The sequence below is a fragment of the Perognathus longimembris genome, chromosome 17 (genome assembly GCF_023159225.1).
Source record: "Perognathus longimembris pacificus isolate PPM17 chromosome 17, ASM2315922v1, whole genome shotgun sequence".
Lineage (NCBI taxonomy): Eukaryota > Metazoa > Chordata > Mammalia > Rodentia > Heteromyidae > Perognathus > Perognathus longimembris.
In genome coordinates, this window is record NC_063177.1 from 42,092,162 (window position 1) to 42,112,709 (window position 20,548).

Consider the following 20,548-nt stretch of genomic DNA (forward strand, 5'->3'; position numbering starts at 1 on the left):
CAATTTCTTTCTACACAGAGAAAACCAGTTGGTGGCCTTGGCCTGCTTCTTCCACCCTCAGTAACCCCTTTATCATTACTTTAATTCTCTTATGTTTCCATTTACAGGATCTTGCCTCACCAAATGGCCGGCTGCCTCTGCCAATATAAAAACAATATTGAGGTTATCTGCAAAACAGTCAAGCTGCACTGTGACAGTATATTGCTGATAAACATCTCATATTGTCGTGAGTCTGTTGCCTGATGAGACATTTTTTTCATTTTTAATTTTTAACTTTTCTTAGTGATAATTTTAGACAAATAGCATGATAGCCTAGTTTTAAATTACCTAGTGTTAAATGCCATTAATTTCTGAAGGGCTCCTTTGCTCATTCTCAAGTTCTTAATATCTAACTTGAAACTTTCCTCAAGCTCAGATCACTCAAGTTAAATTTGGATAGGGTCTCACACTTCTATCTTGGCCAGCCTCTAGCAATTTTTTCCTTTGTAATAGGTTTACAGAACTTAAAAACATATATTATTACTTAAAAGGCGATGTACAGAGGGGTTAGAGTTACATAAGTCAGGTAAACAGTACTCTTTTTGGTTTTTTGTTTTTTTTTTTCGGTCATGGGGCTTGAAGTACTGGGCCTAGGTGCTGTCCCTGAGCTCTTCAGCTCAAGGCTAGTACTCTACCACGTGAGCCACATCACCACTTCCGGTTCTCTGGTGGTTAATTGGAGATAACAATCTCATGAACTTTCCTGCCTAGGCTGACTTTGGACCATGATTCTCAGACCTCAGCCTCATGAGTAGCTAGGGTTACAGTCATGTGCCAACAGCACATGGTTTAACAGTATATTTCTTTTAGACAATGTCACCCCCTTCCTTTACTTTCTCCTAGTTTTTCCCTCCTAGCCCCACATAAATTATATCATTCATTTTCAACATAGTGTCTAGTACCATTGCTGCATTTGTTTACCCTTTGTCCCTTCATTTCTGTGCTTCAAAAACATGACTGATTTAGTATCAGGAAGCTTGAACACAGGTCTCTACTGGCAATCCAGGGTTTCTTCCCCCACAGATAACACTCTTTCCCTTCTTCCTAGTGGTAGGAACAGCAAGAACCTTTCACTTTCTTTTAAGATTAGGAAACTAACATCAGCTGCATCTTCATGTCCAGGTGTTAGTCACCAATTCTGATAATACCCAGGTTCCTCCTTTTTCTTTCAAATTCTTGACTTCCTCCTATGGCCCTTATTCCAACTGAAATACTCTATTTCTTCAAAAGAAACCTATTTACATAATGATACTGTAGACATTCATCCACTCAGAAGCTTTGGATCATTCCCAAGCAAAACTGGAAATGTTTGAAGTGAAAAGAAAACATTTCTATCTAAAAAAGAAAAACAAAACCTTTTTCAGCATTCCATCTTAAAGAAACTTCTTCAGCCCTACACGCTATTTTATGACTATAATCCAAGCTACTCCAGATATTTTAAGGACCATAGTTCTAAGCAAGTCTAGGCAAAAATTAGCAAACACCATTCTAATTAAGAGTTAGGTATCATAGCACCCTGTGATAGCACCTAGATCATGGCTAGAGGTTAGATCAGAAATAAATTGGAATGTTTTATCCACAAACTGCCAATATTATCTTGACTTATTGCACATTGAAAATTAGCACATCAGCTCTCTGCCCAAATATAAGGAAAATACCAAGATCTCCTACTATTTTCTACTGTGTAGCGTGTCTTGTCATCAGCTACAGTGTATAGGAACAAAGCCCCTGCTCTGCAGTGAAGGAATTGGGTGTGTAAGTGAAAAAGAACTTTATAATACTAATTGGGGACTTTTGATAAGGAGAGAGACCTCTGGGTTAGCACCTCTGTCCTCGCTACCCTGAGGACTGGGCTTTGTCCTCGTGAGCAGCTGTGATGGTAGCAAGAACACTGAAGCATTCTGAAGACATGGGGAGAGTCATGAGCTCCCTCTGCTTTGGAGACAGAGGGAGGGACCTTCTGCAGAGAAGCTACTGAAGGGTTGTTAATTGAGTACTGGGAAACTGCATATCCTACACAGAATCCTGTAATTCACACAGAAATATCCTAGTCAGAATGCTCTAACAACTACTGTGTTTAAAAAAAACCTTTTGCCTTTTTGTTATTGCCATTTCATATACCTACATTTGGGCTGATTCACCTCAGTGCTCTATATGACACTCAAATCTTTTCTGATCCCTAATATATTTGGCTGGGTTGTGAGGTGGTATACTGACAAAGTCCTACCCATTAGTCTTGCCTTATCAAAGCAGTTTCTTCTTTTCTGCCAGTTGAAGAAGAATCAATAGGGAATCCAGAGGGAACATTCATGAAGGTGTTAAAGGTCCAGAAGAGAAACAATAGCACTGAGCTAATTATTGAACCAGAGACAGAATATTTGGACAAAAATGATGACAGCTACTCAAGCTTCATGAATGAGCAGTTAGAGGTTAATGATGAAAATGAAATTAGTAATGCACTCAACAACATATTGCCCTATTTATCACAGAACAAGCTACATGATGCAAGGGCAACATTGTTACCATTCATTAAACTACTCTTCTCAAAGGAGAAAAATGGGAATAATCACATGGATAATACAGAAAGCAAAATACGAAGACCCCCTCTTAAGCCAGAATCCAACCAAACTGAACTGAATAAGCCTAATTTTGTGGAAAATCTGTTAAATGCAGAAATTCAGAAAACAATGCGGCTAAAAAGAAAGAAGAAATAACTATGGGTACACATCCTACCACCCTTCTAGATCCTAAGTTTAAACGCCAAATATTTGCCCAAATACTGCAAAGTGCCCAACCACAGGAAAATATCCAAGCAGAGATGAAGAGTACAGAGGAAAGACAGCAGAGGCCCAAAGGAGTCCTCAAAAGGCCGAAAAGCATACACAAAAGGCAGCTCAAGAAAGTGACCAAACAGAGCATCTGGATGAAACAGAGTGACCAGCCTCTTGCTAAAGAAAGGTTTAGGAGACTACCCCTAAGGGAACGTCATTTGGCTCAGGAGCCAAAGAAATTAGTGGGAAACTCCTTGCCTAAAGAGCCCTTATTCACAAAAGAACTTAGGGCAGCAACATCTTCTCTCCTGAAACCAGACTCAGAGGGCAGGGCCTCCATGTCTACCACTGAAAAATCCCTAGATGAGGTGAGAAATAGAGCAAAAACCTTAACCTACAGCAAGTTTGTTTTAGACGGTGCAAATTCTAGAGTTAAAAGCATAAAGGATTCTAATCCAAGCATATCTTCCCCCCCCAAATTACGGCATTCATAAGACTGGCTCTCTTAAGAGAATACGTAAGGCTAAACGTAATCAAAAGTTCAGAAAGAAAACTTCACTCTTTAGACCAGGTCATGCAAACAGGCCTCCATTTTCTGGAGTAAGGAGCCTCATAAATTCCCCTTCAGGAGAGGATTTTTCCTCATGGGGAAAGCTGAGTTCTCAGGAGAACAGTTTTCCAGAATTTTATGCCATTTCAAATCCTGTATACATCATTCCTCCAAAACTTCAGATTACAAGTGCTTTAGAAGGAAATACATTTGTTAGAAACACTCCTGTACCAGAAGGAAGTCTCCCTAAAAACACAATTCACGAAAATCTTGCTGCTCCAGGTTCCAGTGTGACTGCATTCAACTTAATGCCACCTGTCCAACAAAACAATGAGACACTATGGGAACACTTAAACTCGGGCATTGACTCATCAGTCAAGTCCACAGATTCCCAATCCAAGTTTCCATCCTTTGGTGATCATTTTGAAATGCAGTTAAACCAGCAGCTGAAGCCCCTTGTTCCCAACAATGATGTAAGAAAGCTACTATCTCAGCTCATCCAGACCTTGACAATGGACTGCTCTGAGAATCACATGCAGAAAGCCTGTTCCAAGCTCATCTCCAGATCTGGCCACCTGATGAAGCTTCTCAGCAGATCTCAAGAAGTCAACTTTTCCAAGGCTGGCTGGGATACAGACCAATGGAAAACAGAGAATTACATCAATGAGAGCACTGAAGCTCAAGGTGAACGGAAGGAGTTAAGTGAGGTGAGGACAGTTATAGAATACAGAACTCCAGGCCCAACTTCCTCATCCTTTAGATACACCTTGAAGGAGGAAGACCTGGGGCTTTAGTCTAGTCCAAAGCTATATGACCAGGGCAGTGTTACCCACTCTCCTCCTATATAGAGTGAATTGGACCTGAAACACATTAAGATTTAGACAATTACAAATTAATGAGGCATTTTAACACATTAGATTGGGTGTGTGCATTAAGGATTTACAAGATCTTCAACTTGAAGAATGGGATTTTGAATACCTTTTATCTTTCCCATCTCTTTATTATTTAACAGAATTGTCTTTTTGTTAACATTTTGTAGCTCATACAAGAAGTTCCTGGATATGGCTTTAACAACAAAATCATCTTGGCAGTAGCTGTGATTTTAGTAGTGATGATGTTGATTATAATTTTCTGTCTCATTGAGGTAAGGTCCACAATTCATTCAGGTCTCCATTATATCCTGTAATAGATTCAGAATCCACAACCTGAAAAGCAAAACCTCTTTTCTACTCTCTAGAAGATAATTCCTTGATGGTGCAGACAGTTTTCTGTCTATGGCACAGTATTTCTCATTTTTATTTCTGTAATGTCAATTAATTAAGACCACTTTCAAAGGAAGAAGTGTGTTTTATTGCTGAGTACTGTCCAAATTTGTGCCAAGGAGTCTGTGATCAGCATGGGGTCAGTTTGCAAAGGCTTTTGGGAAGTTATTCCCAGCTCCATACATGCAGGTATATAGGTGGCACATTTGCATTTCTCAGTGGTTCATGACCTGCATACTTTATGCAATTCAACGTTGTATTTGCACACATAAATATATATATGCTTATGTATATATATGTATATATATATATGAATATTTCCTCTGCCTCATTAATAATGATTTCAGAGAGGGCAAGAAGTTTAAAGTGTTTTATTTGTAGTGTCTAAAAATGGTAGTCAAAGGAAAAGAAATGAGACATTTTTAATTTCACAATGTGCAATAATACAACCTCATATTAAGTTAGAATACACAGTCTAGCAATGGACAGACAAGATCTTCCAAAGTTTGTATGTGTGTGTATGTGTTTTTGTTGTGGAGATTAAACCAGAAATATTGTACATACTAGCTGTGGGCTCTACTGCTAGTTTACACACATAGCCTAAGAAGACTTTGAATATTCTAGTCAGTGGCTGAGAGGAACATATGGCAATAAAATAGCTGCTTAAGTATTTACAGACACAAGTAACAAAATAGCCCTATACCACCATTACACATTTTTCACTAAGTGAAACAACAGTAACAAAATAATTGAATGTGCTTTTCTGTAATATTAAGTAAAACTATCTATTCATAATCTAGAACAAATGAGGAATGAGCTTTCTATGCCTGATCTCTTAGGCAGAAACCATTGGTACCTGTGGCTACCTAGTCCCTGAGGTCAGTGTCAAACCTAGCACTCTGTATGTATGCTACATAGAGGACAAAGATGTTTCCACAGATTGTTTGGTTTAACCCTCACAAAAGTCCTGGGAGGATGATCTCATCCATCTTCTTTGAAAGGACATCAACTTAAGGCCCTGGTAGCAAAACTGGGGACAGACACTAATTCCCCAGACAATTTTTATTGAATGCTACATTTATTCTTTGCTGATCCAAAACACTATCTTTATATAGACTCTTCCATGATCCATTTGTTCTTCCTGCTCCAGTACTACTTAATCAGTTGCTTAACATTTTTCAAGTTACAGGTGGCAAGGCAAGCTTCTGCTCTCAGATCTTCTTTTCCATATGTTTCAGGTATTCCTGCATGATTTTCCCTCCAATGTGAAAATCAGATAATGACTACACAGAATATTTTAGGAAGAACATTCTGGGAAGAAAGTATCTCAACTTATACATTTTACCCTTATTCTTCTTAGAGAATAGGAAGGGCTTGAGAGCTGTTGGTTTCTTTTTAGGAGACTACTGTTTAACTCAGGCCTCACAATTGATATACTGAGCCTGTTACGTAAGCAATGCCCCAATACTTTTGCTGTAGTTTAGTTTTCATGAACAGTCTTGGGCATTTGCATGAGCCATCCTGGGACTAAGATTCTCAGATCTCATATTCTTGAATTGTTAGCACACCAAGTGTGACTAGCATGCCAACCGCCAGTGTTACGGGGTTGTTTTTTCACAGATTTTATACAATTTTAGTTAGGATAATTTCTAGTAATTTTCTTCTTTATTGAAATTGTAAATAGGATCTTTCTTCTATTTGCTAATTTGTGTTAGTATATAGTAATGTGGTTAAACTTTGTGTGTTGGTCCCACTTAAAATTTGCATTCTGCATTTCTGAGAAAATTTCAGGTGATTTTTCTTAGGTGTTTTAGGCTGTGCATTATTTCATATAAAATGATAATAGTTTCCTCCCTTGCGTACCAAGCCCTTACTCCATTTACTATTTTATTGCATTGATTGGGCCCTCCTCAACAAAGATAGCTAGTATTGGAGCAAGACACATTCTATTCTTGTGTTTCATTTCAATCAGCATCGTTGTTTTGGCTTCTAGTAGATACTTTGATTAATTAAGGGCCTTTTATGGGGAATTATGCACTGGATTTTATATAACACAATGAATGCATATGTTAAGTGCCATCTTCAGACAAGACCTTCAGCTAGGTACTGTGGAAGAGAAAAAGATTAGTGATGTGGGATTCGTGAGCTAAGTAAAGTTACCAGAGGGGCTGGGAATATGGCCTAGTGGTAAAGTCCTCGTCTCCTATACATGAAGCCCTGGGTTGGATTCCTCAACACCACATATATAGAAAAATCCAGAAGTGCCGCGTGGCTCAAGTTGCCGAGTGCTAGCCTTGAGCAAAAAGAAGCCAGGGACAGTGCGTAGGCCCTGAATTCAAGCCCCAGGACTGGCAACAAAAACAAACAAAAAAAAATGAAAAGTTACCATATCCTGGGCAGATAATATATGAGTAAAAGAAGGAACAGAGGTGGAGATAGTGGTCATTGTGGTGGGAAATCATGATTGTGCTTTTTTCTTTTTTTGTTTGTTTGTTTGTTTGTTTTGGCCAGTCCTGGGCCTTGGACTCAGGGCCTGAGCACTGTCCCTGGCTTCCTTTTGCTCAAGGCTAGCACTCTGCCACTTGAGCCACAGCGCCGCTTCTGGCCGTTTTCTGTAGATGTGGTGCTGGGGAATCGAACCTAGGGCCTCGTGTATCCGAGGCAGGCACTCTTGCCACTAGGCTATATCCCCAGCCCCAATGATTGTGCTTTTTTCCAAAACAGATTTGTTACCACAGAAGAGCAACAGTGGAAGGTAAAGGATCCTCAAGGTAAATGAGTCTGTAAATCTTTGTGAGGGCCTGAGAACTAGAGGAGCTCTAGAACTCATCTGTATCTATCCCCTAGCCTTACAGTGGGGGCACTACCCAAGGTGGAGAGAACTCTTACTTCCCAGGGGTCTCACTAGCAAAAGTAGTTCCCCAGCAGAGCCAGAGGTGATCAGGATTAGCATGGACTCCTCTCTGTCATCAGTCCTTCAGTGAATAGGGTGGGAGACTGAGAGGTTTCAGCTGTATCTGCTCCTACCAGTAGTGATCCTCAGGAGATAGCATAAGAAATCCCTGGGGTATTGGGGTGTAGGTTTGATGGAAGGTGGAATGTAGGGATCCTTCCTGTACAATGATGAGAAAAAAACTCCTCCTCCTGAGTACCTTCTCATCTCCATTCTACCTAGAACTTCAGATCATTTTAGGTAAGGGAGACCTCAGATGCTAGTTTATTATTTGCTTTTGGAATAAAGAAATGGAGAAAGAGAAAGGGGGATTGATATTATACCAGGGTAACGCTACTTGTGAGTTAGGAGATGATGGTTCTTTCCTCTTATGTGGTGGTTGGGCTGTGGACACATGTAATCAATCCCTACATACCAAGAAGACATCCACAGTTTCTGGAACAACAAACTGTGGGTTTTTGTTGTTGTTCTGTTCTGTTTTCATCAGAACTAATAGCTTGTCTTTAAGTGGTCATCATGTCTAATAGTCTGATTTTCCACCTCACTCATCATGATAGCCTTTCAGAGGTGAAAATCTCTAAACTATATCTTTGGACTTAGGGAATAGCTTGCTGTGTGCTTCAACTTGTAGGATAAAGCAGCTAAGAGAAGAGAGGCACCTCTCCCTCTCCTCTTCCATCCTTCCTTCCTTCACCCCAGCAAATGACCCATGGGAGTCTAAGTCCAAAGGGGACTGAGAGAAAGGCTATCTTATGCACAGGGATATTTGGGAAAGAAGATAAGCAGGGCTGACAATCCTAGCTATGCTACAGACCAAGTCACATATACAAGTCTCCCTTGAGGTATTGTAGGGACCTTTGGGATGGGCATGGAGAGTTCCTGCATGTCCTGTCTGTGTGGGTGGAATTGATGCCAAATCCTCAAGTTAGGAGAGACTTTGTTCATTGTGATTATGACCCAAAGCACAGGTGTTTGTTTCAATAAGACTTGAGAAATACATAGCATCACATACATATAAAATCACATAAATTTTCACTAATTGTCTATTCCTTTTTCACCAAGGGGCTTTTTTTGGTTCCTGCTAAGGCAATGCTCCTCAGAACCTGAGAGTCAGGCAAGTTAAATTGAAGAGGACGTGGTGGTGTGGCCAGAAAATGCAGGCAAAAGCAGAATTAATTATGTTCCCCTTGTCTTTCCCAGGAGGGCTTCTTTTTAGGGTGGCCACTTTGGCTGAGGGATATATACAGACCTTTCAGTGCTACAAGCAAGAAGCTACATGACAAAGACTCTTATGATGAGGATGAGCTTCTCCAGAAGAAAAAAGAGTGAGTTTCTGGGAGCAACTTACCATTCCTAGCTAATGGGGGTGGGGAATATGGAGGGAGGGCACAAGAGAAATTCTGGTTGATTCCTTCAAGACTAAAAGCTTGGCACTGTTCTTTTCCCAGGAAGCCCAATGAAACAGCCATAGAGATGCCACCACCATCAGAGAGCGAAAGTGGTGTGTGCTGTGGGATCAATCCTTCCACCAAAAATTGAAACTTTTATTTTCTGACACTGGCCGGAAGCCTTCCTTTTTAAAAAAGGAAAAAGAATGCACAGACTAAATGGAGACAGGAGATTACAAGTTGCTCCCCTAAAAAAAGGCAACTCCTGGATCAATGAATTCCAATTTGTAAGTGCAGATCCCTATAGAACCAGTTCACAACTATGTGTGGCCCCTGGCTATTTGCAGAGCAAATAAATCCTGTCTGTGTCTCCCCAAAATAAAATGATTTTTATCAATTTAGCCAACTGTACTTACTATGTAGGCATGTTATTTAAATCTCATGGCCACCTGGGTGGTCAGTTTTATTTTCTCCAATTAACAGATGAGGTAACTGAGATCCATGGAATATATATATATGTATATATATGTATATGTATATATGTATATATATATGTATATGTATATGTGTATATATATATATATATATATATATATATATATCCAGTCCTGGGGCTTGAAATCAGGGCCTGAGCACTGTCATTGGCTTCTTTATCTCTAGGCTAGCACTCTACCACTTGAGCCACAGTGCCACTTCTGGCTATATATATATAAGAGAATGGTGCTGAGGGCTTCATGTATATGAGGCAAGTGCTCTGCCACTAGGCCATATTCCCAGCCCCCAAATTACAATATTTTTCTTAGGCTTTTATGTTGCTTGTAGTTGATAATACATGCCGTTACTCCCCCTACTTGGGGCATGGGGGTAGAAATAAAACCTGTGTTCTACATCAGTCTGGGCTATATATTAAGGCTTTTTCTCAAATCAAAACAAAACACCCAAACATAATTATATAAGTTCAACTATGGGAGACACTAAAGGCCTTAAGGGGACCTGTGTTATAGATCCTGAATTTTCTATCAGCTTTACTGTCATTAATTGACAAGTGTCAAACAATGGAAGGACTGTAGCTCAATGATAGTGATCAGTAAGTTACAACTCTATATTAATGGTCAGGGAATCCAGAGAAAAGCTGTCCACTCACTTGATTAGACCATAAATCATGAAACAGGATGTTCTCACTGACTGGCCATGGTATATAAACTTTTATGCCTATCTCCTGGTTCCCATTCCCCCACTCCACCCCACCTAGGACCCATGATTTTAGGCAGCTTCAAATGGGCATGCAGAACAATTGGAAGTGCTAAAATACCTGTAGACCTTTCAGAGACAGAAGCCTGGAAAGTAAAAGACCAGGAGATGAGACATCCTGCAAAGCAGACAAGGGATTATTCTGAGCGGTTTCTCATGACTAACTTTCACTACCTATGCACAACTTATGCGGAAAAAGTGCTAGATTTGGAGCGGGCAAGCTTGTGCCAAGCCAACAATGCTCTGGTTGTCCCAATTATGACAAATACTATCTTTTGTCAGGTTGTCTGGTGGGCATGGGGGCAAAGAAACAAAAAGAAAGTGTCTTTGCCACCTTGTTTAAAATGAGTTTGACACCAAGAGAATAGTTTATATGCTCTTAGATGTCTTTTTCCTGCTCAACGAGCCCCTATACAGAAGGACAATCTGACACACCTAACCTAAAGCTAGAAGAGGATGTTCTCTTACAGAATTACAGAACTGACAGCCTACAAACAGGGTGGGGAAAAAATACACCCCTAACATTTCACAAATGGAAGCAAGCACTGAGCGCTAAAGTTAGCAGAGCCTCAATGCATACTTCCCTTGAAGAAGCTGAGGGGCACAAGACTCTGTGGTGCCAGGTTAGTGAGAAGGCCTTGCCTCAAAAAACTGGCCTGTTTCCAGCCACCCCAGGGCGCCTGTGCTCTGACCTCTGTCCAACCCAGTGCAGAGTTGCCCACTCAGGCTTGAGGCTGATTTTCACCTCAGTGCAGGGCCTGCACCTCCGGTCCTACCCTTTGCCGACTACAAGGCGCTGCTTTCCAGTTTATTTCTGCATCCTTGGGAAAGGGCCCTGTCACCTATTCCAGGGGAAGGAGATCTGGTCAGAAGATCAGAGGTCCCGGACCCTGTGCCGGGGGGAGCCTCGGGGCGATCTTGGGGATGAGATGAGGACCAAACAGGTGTTCTTCAGCCACCTGAGAACCCAGCCAGGGGAGGATGAGACCTGGGCCGCGTTCTGCCCACAGGGCAGCGCCATGGCCCTCGGGGAGGAAGTGGAGGAGGGTTGGTTCTTGGCTCCAACCTCAGGCTGGTGGGAAGGCGTGGCAGCCCCCAGTCCCACAGTTGGTGCTGAGATGCAGCGAGATAAAAAGTCAGGAGGGAGACAGGCATCGGGAACGGGCAAGGGAACACTTCGCCCCGGCTCCGCGGGCCTCGGCCCGGTAGGGAGCCCAAGACACAGAGGCTCAGTCGCAAGCAGGGGTACCGGGTCCCAAGCGGATGATCTTAAGGAAACAGGAGGGTGACAACCAGAAAGGACGACGGAGAAGACCGTCGGCAGTGGGTGCAAGCACCTACGGCTACGACAGGAGTGGGGTGCTTGCTGGGGAGGACTCAGGGTTTGGCAACCAAAGATGGGAGATCTCAAGGAAGTTTGGAGCCCAACCGTCTATTTGCCTCACCTGTGGGCCTCGCTGCCCACACACTGCCCTCCAGGACCTGGAACCTAACTCACGAAAGGGCGCTGTGTGCGGGAATGAGACTCTCCCGAGTGAGGTCAGTCCTTCCCTCCGCAGGAAGCCGAGGCCCTCAGAGCAGAGGCCAACAGGAAGTCCTGCAGCCGTGCCGACTACTCTCATTGGCTCTAGCCGTAGGCCCCGCCCCTGAACAGGAAGCCTGTCTTCTGCCATTGGCCCAGAGGAGTTTGGAGGCGGGACGAACCACCCAAAGAGCCACAGCGTCAAATTGTGGATAGGGATTTCCCAGAGCCCAGCCAAGTAAATGTCGGACAGGACTCGGGCCTAACACCCGACTCCCGCCGAGATCCCCGAGATCTCAATGCCTTGTCTATGACTTCCATTTCACAGGACCTCAGCACCAAGTGTGCGACTGGGGGCTGCCACGCCTTCCCCTCAGCCTGAGGTTGGAGCCAAGAACCAACCCTCCTCCACCGCCTCCCCGAGGGCCATGGCGCCGCCCCGTGGGCAGAACGCGGCCCAGGTCTCATCCTCCCCTGTCTGGGTTCTCAGAAGGCTGAAGAACACCTGCTTGGTCCTCACCTCATCCCCAAGATCGTCCCGAGGTTCCCCTGGGCCTAATGCTCCCTTCTGAGTGTCACTGGCCTGTCAGCCGCTCCTCAGCCCCTCGCGGCACAGGGCCCGGGACCTCTGATCTTCTGACCACATCTCCTTCCCTGGAAGAGGTGACAGGGCCCTTTCCCAAGGATGCAGAAAGAAACTGGAAAGCAGTGCTTTGTAGCCTACAAAGGGCAGGACAGCAGGTGCAGCCCCTGTGCTGAGGTCAAATGCAGCCTGGGGCCCGAGTTGAGACCCCTGCACTAAACTGGAAAGAAGAGGTCAGAGCACAGACCATTTTTTGATGGGAGCCCCACTACCAGGCATCCTCTCCCCTCACCCCCGCACCCCCCCCATCCTGTGTCCCTCAGCTTCTAACTGGCTGGTAGGCATGTGTCCCCTCCCTGTTTGAGGACTTCCAGGTCAGTAATTCTGCAAAAGAGAGAACCTCCCCTCATAGGTTTTAGCTGTGGTGAACCTGTGTTCTGTACAGTAGATATGGAGCATGAAGATTAAAGATAAGAACATAAACTATTCTCTTGCTGTCAAACCCATTTTTATAAAGATGGGAAAGGAGGAATGTTCTAGGGACATCTTGGAAAAGGATAGTTTCTGGTCATAATTGGCACAGCTCGAACATTGGCGGCTTCCACAAGCTTACTGTGCCTCCAAATCTAGCACTTACTATTCCTTCTTTTTATTTTTTCCATTGAAGTTGTATATAGGTACTGAAACCGACAACTGTGAGGAACTCCTCAAAATAATCCCTTATCTGCTTTGCAGGATGCCCTATTTCCTGGTCTCTTGCTTTCCAGGCTCCAAACCCACCTGAAAAGTAGGTATGTTTAAGTCTTCTTATTTGTTCTACATGCCCCCGAAAGGTAAGGGCCCGGAAGTGGGGTGAAGGAATGTAAAATGAAAGACTTCTACAAATGCAGTTACACTTCACATATCCACGAGTCATTCACAATGATCTCACATGATCTTCAGCAGACTAAAGATGAAAAGTAGCAACAAACTCACATTACCATGAGACTTGAACATAACTGTACCTGCAAAGTGCTATGGACCAGAGTAGTGAACTAGCGAAGTGTCTAGGTTTGTGTCATCTCTGAACATGTGAAGAACTGATTTGGGGCGAGGCTATTTCACTCTGACATCAATCTTTGATCCTCCAATTCTTCTCCCATCCCTTTATCTTCTGGTAGTAAAACCTCCCTTTTGCTCTACTTTGGTGATATAGTTTCTGCACTCTTTGTGATTCTCTTGCCTTTGAGTTACGGGTTTGATACTCCCATGGCAAATGTGCACACAAGAGCATCATCTTCCCTGACCCAGAGATCTAGCAGACAAATCAGATGTCGTTGAAGGGCAGCTTTTCTCATTCTTTGGCCATCAGTGTAAAGACAGAATTATGTCTTTGCAGATGTGGAGCCAAGGTCATTGCTGTCACAGTGTAACACTGAGTGACAAACCGGGAGAGGATACAAGCAGCTATTCTGAAGCTCTAGTGTTCTCCCATATGTCAGCTGGTAAAACATGCCCTTTTTTTGAGACAGAGTACCACTATGGAGCCCAGGATGGCTTAGACTCATTCATACTCCTCCTTCCTTTCCTCTTCCAAATGCTGAGATTATGGGTGTGCACTACAACTACTACTACTACTACTACTACACCTGGCTGTCATCTTAAAGCATATTTTAGTTGGATTTCTTTCACATGAAAATAGTACTAAGTAATTTGTTATCTTCTTGAAGTTAGGCAAGTTACAATATCTTAGCCAGTTTCCTCATATTATTTGGGGAGAATAAGATTGACCTCCCAGGTAGCTTGCACACTATAAATATCATGCATACACATTCAATGTAGGATTTCTATTCTCTGAAGAGAGTACTCCGGGGCACATTTGCCTTCAGGGGCCACCTTTTGACAGTGGCCTTCCAAGGATCTGCGGTTGTAACCTAGAAATCACTGCTCCTGACATGGCTCTTTGAGCAGGACTACTTGTGCACCTCTGTTTGCATTTAGCATATTCATTCTTTTGCCAATACCATAGTCTGATGTGTCACAGTCCACTTTATTCCTACCTTTATGGCCTTAATGTGGGTTGAGTCCAACCATTGTACCCCTTCCGTTTCACTGATTCTCAATCTTACTCATGAGTCATGGGTGTTGGGAGCATGTTTATACCATAGAACACTTATTTCTGTCATAGAACCAGGAACAGCATTACCAACAAATCTATGGCTGACATTGCCTTATATCTGGCATTGGCAGGAGATTAAAATGTTCAAGATGTTAAGTGTAAATGCGAGGCAGGAACTGGTAGCTCACACCTATAATGTTAGCTACTCAGGTGGTGAGATCTGAGAATCATGGGCCAAATCTAGCCTGGGCAGAAAAGTGCATAAGACTCCTAGCTCTGGGCTGGGAGTATGGCCTAGTGGCAAGAGCGCTTGTCTCCAATACATGAAGCCCTGGGTTCGATTCCCCAGCACCACATATATAGAAAATGGCCAGAAGTGGCGCTGCGGCTCAAGTGGCAGAGTGCTAGCCTTGAGTGGGAAGAAGCCAGGGACAGTGCTCAGGCACTGAGTCCAAGGACCAGGACTGGCCAAAAAAAAAAAAAAAAAAAAAAAAAGACTCCTAGCTCCAATTAACCAACAAAAGGTAGAAATGGAGCTGTGGCTCAAGTGGTAGATCCTTGAGCAAAAAATTTCAGGGAGAGCACCTAGATCCCAAGTTCAAGCCCCACGACTAGCACACATACACACAAAAATGTGAAATCATCATATCTATTTGCTTATTGCATATTAAATTGAAAATATCTTGGAAACCACTGTCCCAGTCCATTAACCTCCTCATAGAGATTACTAATCCCATTTATATTTTTTGTATTATCTTTCAAATATACATATATATATAAGTATATATATGTATATATATATATTTTTTTTGCCAGTCCTCGGCCTTGGACTCAGGGCCTGAGCAATGTCCCTGGCTTCCTTTTGTTCAAGGATAGCACTCTGCCACTTGAGCCACAGCACCACCTCTGGCCATTTTTTATATATGTGGTGCTGGGGAATCAAACCCAGGGCTTCATGTATACAGGGCAAGCACTCTTGCCACTAGGCCATATTCCCAGCCCTCAAATAATTTTTAAGTACCTAGTGCAAAGGCATGATATAAAATTCTCAAGTCATAAAGTGTATATGGTGCACAGTCTCCCAGCAGTCCTCCTTGAAGGCAATTACTATTGTCAGTGTTTGTCCTTCCAAAGGTATTCTGTGGCATCACTACCAATAGACCATAATAATGGACTGTCATGCCGCTAATATGGTAGCCATTAGTCTGTGCTATGTCCCTGCCCAAACACTTTGCTTTTTACTTCCCTAATAAACCCATCTTTTTGCTTGAGACTTTCTCTGAGTGGTGGACTCTTGGGAGGACACGGTACCCTATAACAAGAGGAGGCTAGAGCAGTCCTAGTGAATGGAGAGGCAGCCCCTCCAATACATTCTGCTACTAAATGCCTGAAGAGAGTAAGCTTGGGAAACTGATGTCCTTGCACTTTCTTCTTTACCCTAGCCCTCCAAGATTAAAAATAATAATAAAAATGGTAATATGGAGGTCAGATCTGGCCAGCGCCATCATCGGCTGCTGAGGGGTGTCAGATTGACTCCATCTCAGATTAGTTAAAGAGAGCAGAAGCTGACTCCATCTTCACTAAGATCTCCCCCGCCCTATCCAGGGAAGTTCCCTTTGCTGTGATGATTGTATAAACTGCTTGACCACCTGAGTAGTGGAATGTTCAAGATTAAACCTGTGCCCTTCCTGAGTAAGTGTAACTGCCTGCATCATGAGAGCCCCGCCAAATCTGTGTGCCAAGTCTAACTAAAATGATAGCTTGGTTCAAACAGTTGCTATGAGGCCGATTGTAATTCCATTGGCCACCTGTGTGTTACCTGGCATGCTCTGTAAGTGTTGTAACCTCATTGGCCATCTGCATGTGGCAAGCTTGACCATGTGGTACTTGCCATTATAACCCGACCCAAAGCACGGCCCTGGGTACAGTCCCATCTCCTGAGTTTGGGCACTGGTCCTGGCCAGCCAACTTGCCTTTTATGGTCGCAGTTTCAGCTCTGAAGTTTGGGCTTCAACCCTGGCCAGTCAGTTTGCTTTTTATTTCCCCAACAAATCCATCATTTAACTTGAGACTTTCTGTGAGTGGTGGAGTCTTGGAGGGATGGGGGATTGTACTCAGACTCAGTTACATTTCTGATGGGGAATTCCCCCCCCCCACTACAATAATAATCAAAAGCAATGTGAGCCACACAGTGGTAGCTTACACCTGCAATCCTGGCTACTCAGAAGGCTAAGATCTGAGGATCTAGATTTGAAGTCAGTCCCAGCAGGAAAGCCAATGAGACCATTATCTCTAACTATCCAAAAACAAAACAAAACAAAACCCAAAACAGAAGTGGAACTGTGGCTCACATGGTAGGTAGAACACTAGCTTTTAGCAAAAAAATCTCAGGGAATGTGTCCAGGCAATGAGTTCAAGGTCTAGGACCAGCAAAAACAAATAAACCATAAGACCCAAATAAAAAAACGTGAATTTCCAACAGCTTATCTGGGTGGAGGAACCAGCAAAAACATGACACATTTTTTTGTGTGATTTTGAGAACTTGGAGAAAAAGACAATACTTTCCTCCACAGTGCGGTAAGGTTCAGAAATTGAAATCAGTGAATGTGGCTTAGAGATGGATGATCTCGGGAATCCCTAAAAATTATAGATTATTTTTGGTTAGAGATTGATTAGAGATTTATTAGTGATTGGACTCAGGCCCTGGTATTTGGCAGGTGACAGTCTACCATTTGAGCCACAACTCCATTTATTTTTGAGGCATGGTCTTGCTTCATGCATGGACTGGTCTGGGATTAGATCCTCCTACTTGTGTTTCCCTCTGTCACTAGGCATCCGGTGTGAGGACCACTTCAATGGAGTCTGAAAATTCTCTATGCCCAAGCTGGCCTTGAACCATAATCCTTTGATCTCTAGCTCCCAAGTAGCTAGGATTACAGACCTAAGCCACCCTGTGTTCAGCAGGAAAGGACTGGTTCTTGATGAACCAGAAAAAAATTGGGATTCATCTTAAAAACCCAGACACATTCTGTAAGAGCAAACCTTAGAACCTGAGTGACTAAATGTAAGTTTCAGTGTTAAAATTATAACAGCTTCTAAACCCTGGTGATGACTCCATGCTAGAGGGCGATACACCCACCTGTGAGACTAGATTTTTGTAGTTTGACATTTAAAAATATAGGTAGCCCTTGTTCCCCTCTGTACCTGGGTAGCAACCATGGTAATAGACAGTAAAAAATGATCATAGTCATAGACTGTAGAAATAACCATAATAGTATAGAAATAGAAATGCATGGTAACTGTTGGGTTGGTTTAGTTATGATTGAGTACTGGATTGTTTTAGCCCACTCATGCTTGCTTAGTGGTAATGGGAAAACATGGTGGCAATTGCTAAAATAAAGTTGGTACTAGGTCAGCCTGATCACAGAATTCTGCTTCTGTAAACGGCTTGCTCTACTCCCTGCATTAACCCCCTGCATCAGTGCTATGTGACCACCTGCTGTCAGTTCCTGATACCAAGGACAGTTCCTGATACCAAGGACAGTTCCTGATACCAAGGACAGTTCCTGATACCAAGGACAGTTCCTGATATCAAAGCCAAAATAGATAAATGAAAGGGTAGATAGCCAGTAGAGATGGGACAAGACTAGCTTGCTAAATGCCATCCAATCAAGTATCTGCCAAGTTGGAAATACCCTGCCCCTGTTGTCATCACAATAAAAACCCTGCCTATCTGAGGGTCAGGGCTCTCAATCCAGATCCACTGCATTAGTTATGGTTGAGAGTCCAGGCTCAAGCTTGCAATAAAGACTCTCGTGCGTTTGCATTGGAATTGGCTCCTTGGTGGTCTTTGGGGACCGGAAATCTAGGCAAAACAATTCAAGGTTAAGTTTTCTGGTTCCCAGAAGCTGACACAGTGCAGGAGCGAGGACAGGATGTCCTCCTTGTCAGCCACCTGCACAGCCTCTCTGGAAGCTACAAGAGTCCAGCAGCAGTCCTGCTACTCCTACCTGTGCCCTGGTTATTTGCACATACGTACTTAAGTTTGAATTTCTTACCACATAGGTGGAGTTTGTTAGAATTTTTATTATTACTAATATTTTAATATAAAATTTTCATATTAGTAAAAATAGTAAGAGTGCTGAGAGGCCAGTGTGAGAGTATAAAAATTTCGGGTTGCCGAGGCAGGAAGGGTCACACTGTTGCTTCTTAAACTGCTGCACCCTCTTCACCTTCTGGGGCAGAATCTGTTGGGATCTCTATGACGACTTCACTTGGATTCCTGGCAGAAGAACAATGCTAACCATTTAGACTTGAAGGGGGCAACCGGACTTTCCCTTACCTCCCCTTGTTACCTAGGAATCTTAAATCACTCCCAAGCATTTACCCCTTTTTCTTCTTTAAAACCTCATCCTCCGCAGAAGACTCCATGTCATGTAGCTTTTGGACCATGTTTTCCTTTCCTGTGGCATTGAGAGGTCTGTACATATTCTTCACCCAAAGTGGCCACCTTAACGAAAAGAAGCCTTCCTGGGAAAGACGAGGGAAGGGTATTAATTATGCTTTTGCTTGCCTTTCCTGGCCACAGCCTCAAGTCATCCTCAACTTAACTTGCCTGACTCTCAGCTTCTGATGAGCATCTCCTTCCCAGAAATCCAAAAAAGCTTTTTGGAAAAAAACACATGCAAAATTAGTGAGTTGTGCTATTTTCTGTGTCTCTCACAATGTACATCTCAGGACTCTTTTTCTGTTTGGGACTGGGGATTGAAGCCAGGACATTGTACTTGCTAGGCAAGCACTTTTGCCACTGAGCCTCATCCCAGCCCACATCTCAGGTCTTATTGAGATAAACACCTGTGCTTTGGTTCATAATCACAATGTACAAAGGGTCCCATTACCTTGGTGCTTGGAAGCAATTCCATGCACACAGGTGGGGCTGGCAGGAGCTCTCCATGCCTGTCCCAAAGAGTCATGCTCCTGGGGAGAACTTTGTATGTAACTTGACCTGAAGCACAGCTGGCATTGTCAGACCCACTTATCCTCTCTGCCACAAATCCCTGTGCATAAACAACTGCACCTCTCTCCAGAGACCTTCACTTCAGTCCTCCCTGGACTTTGTCTTTCTTGTGTCATTTGCTGGGGTGAGGGAAGAAGAGATAGGAGAGGGAGAGGTGCCTCTGTTCTCTTAGCCACTTTGTAAGTTGAATCACATCAAACAAATATCTGCACCCAACTTCTTGAGTTGTGTGTCATTCAGAGGTTTTCATCCCTAAAAGGCTGTCATGATGAATTATGAAATCAGTTTAAGGACATGGCTAGCACTTAAACACAAACTCGCACATCTATGGATGGCTCTGCAGTATATGTACTGACTTATTATATAAAATGTAACCATAGTCCAACCACAGGGCAATCAAGGGGAAGGAACCATCTTCTCCTGATACCCACCAACAGTGTCCTTATCACAAAATGAAATGGTGAACTAGTGTCTAATGTTTCTCTTCGCTAAATGACTGAGGTTTTTTTTTTAAAAAAAAAAAAAAGAGGGAATGAGAAAGTAAACAGTAGGATGAGAATGTAGTTTTCCCCAGCACTTTACAGAACATGTTCATATATTCCACCTTCCATCAGCTCTCAACCCCAACACGTCAGTACTTCTCTATCTTATCCCCAAGGCTTCCAAGGAGATGTCTGGTTGAGCCTTAGGTCCTTCACTAATAGAAGCAGGGATCGGCCAATCCTCTCGCCTCCACTCACTGAGGGACTCACGCTACTACAGACTGCTTCTTTCTCTGCTGAGGAACTGCTTTTGCTGGAACCATGCAAGACCCTATGTGAAGTAAGTGTCCTTCCTTCCCATCATGTGTGGTTTCATTATAACGTTAGAAGAAGGAAATGGATGAGTTCTAGGTTTTCCTCTAGTTCTTAGATCCTCACTGAAAGATTTTCAAACTCATATTACCTTAAGGACCCATTTTCTTCCTCTGTTGCTGTTCTGTTGGAATAAATCTGTTTGGAGAAAAGCACAATCATGATTATCCATCCTCACAACCACTGGCCAACTCTCCATTCATTATTTAAATCTTATCTAATTTTCTTTTTTTGGTATGCCAGTCCTAGGGCTTGAACTC

The 20,548-nt window shown here is 43.1% G+C and overlaps 2 protein-coding genes across 2 annotated transcripts in view; one reads left to right on the forward strand and one right to left on the reverse strand.

The window, feature by feature from the left end:
• Positions 1–8,846, forward strand: part of LOC125366145 (leucine-rich repeat-containing protein 37A2-like) — a 408,609-nt gene extending 399,763 nt beyond the window's left edge. Inside the window, exon 9 of the transcript XR_007213789.1 lies at positions 8,776–8,846. The gene's annotated coding sequence lies outside the window, so the exon portion shown is untranslated. The remainder of the gene's footprint in view (positions 1–8,775) is intronic.
• Positions 1–20,548, reverse strand: part of LOC125366284 (leucine-rich repeat-containing protein 37A-like) — a 195,349-nt gene that overhangs the window by 90,120 nt on the left and 84,681 nt on the right. The window lies entirely within an intron of this gene.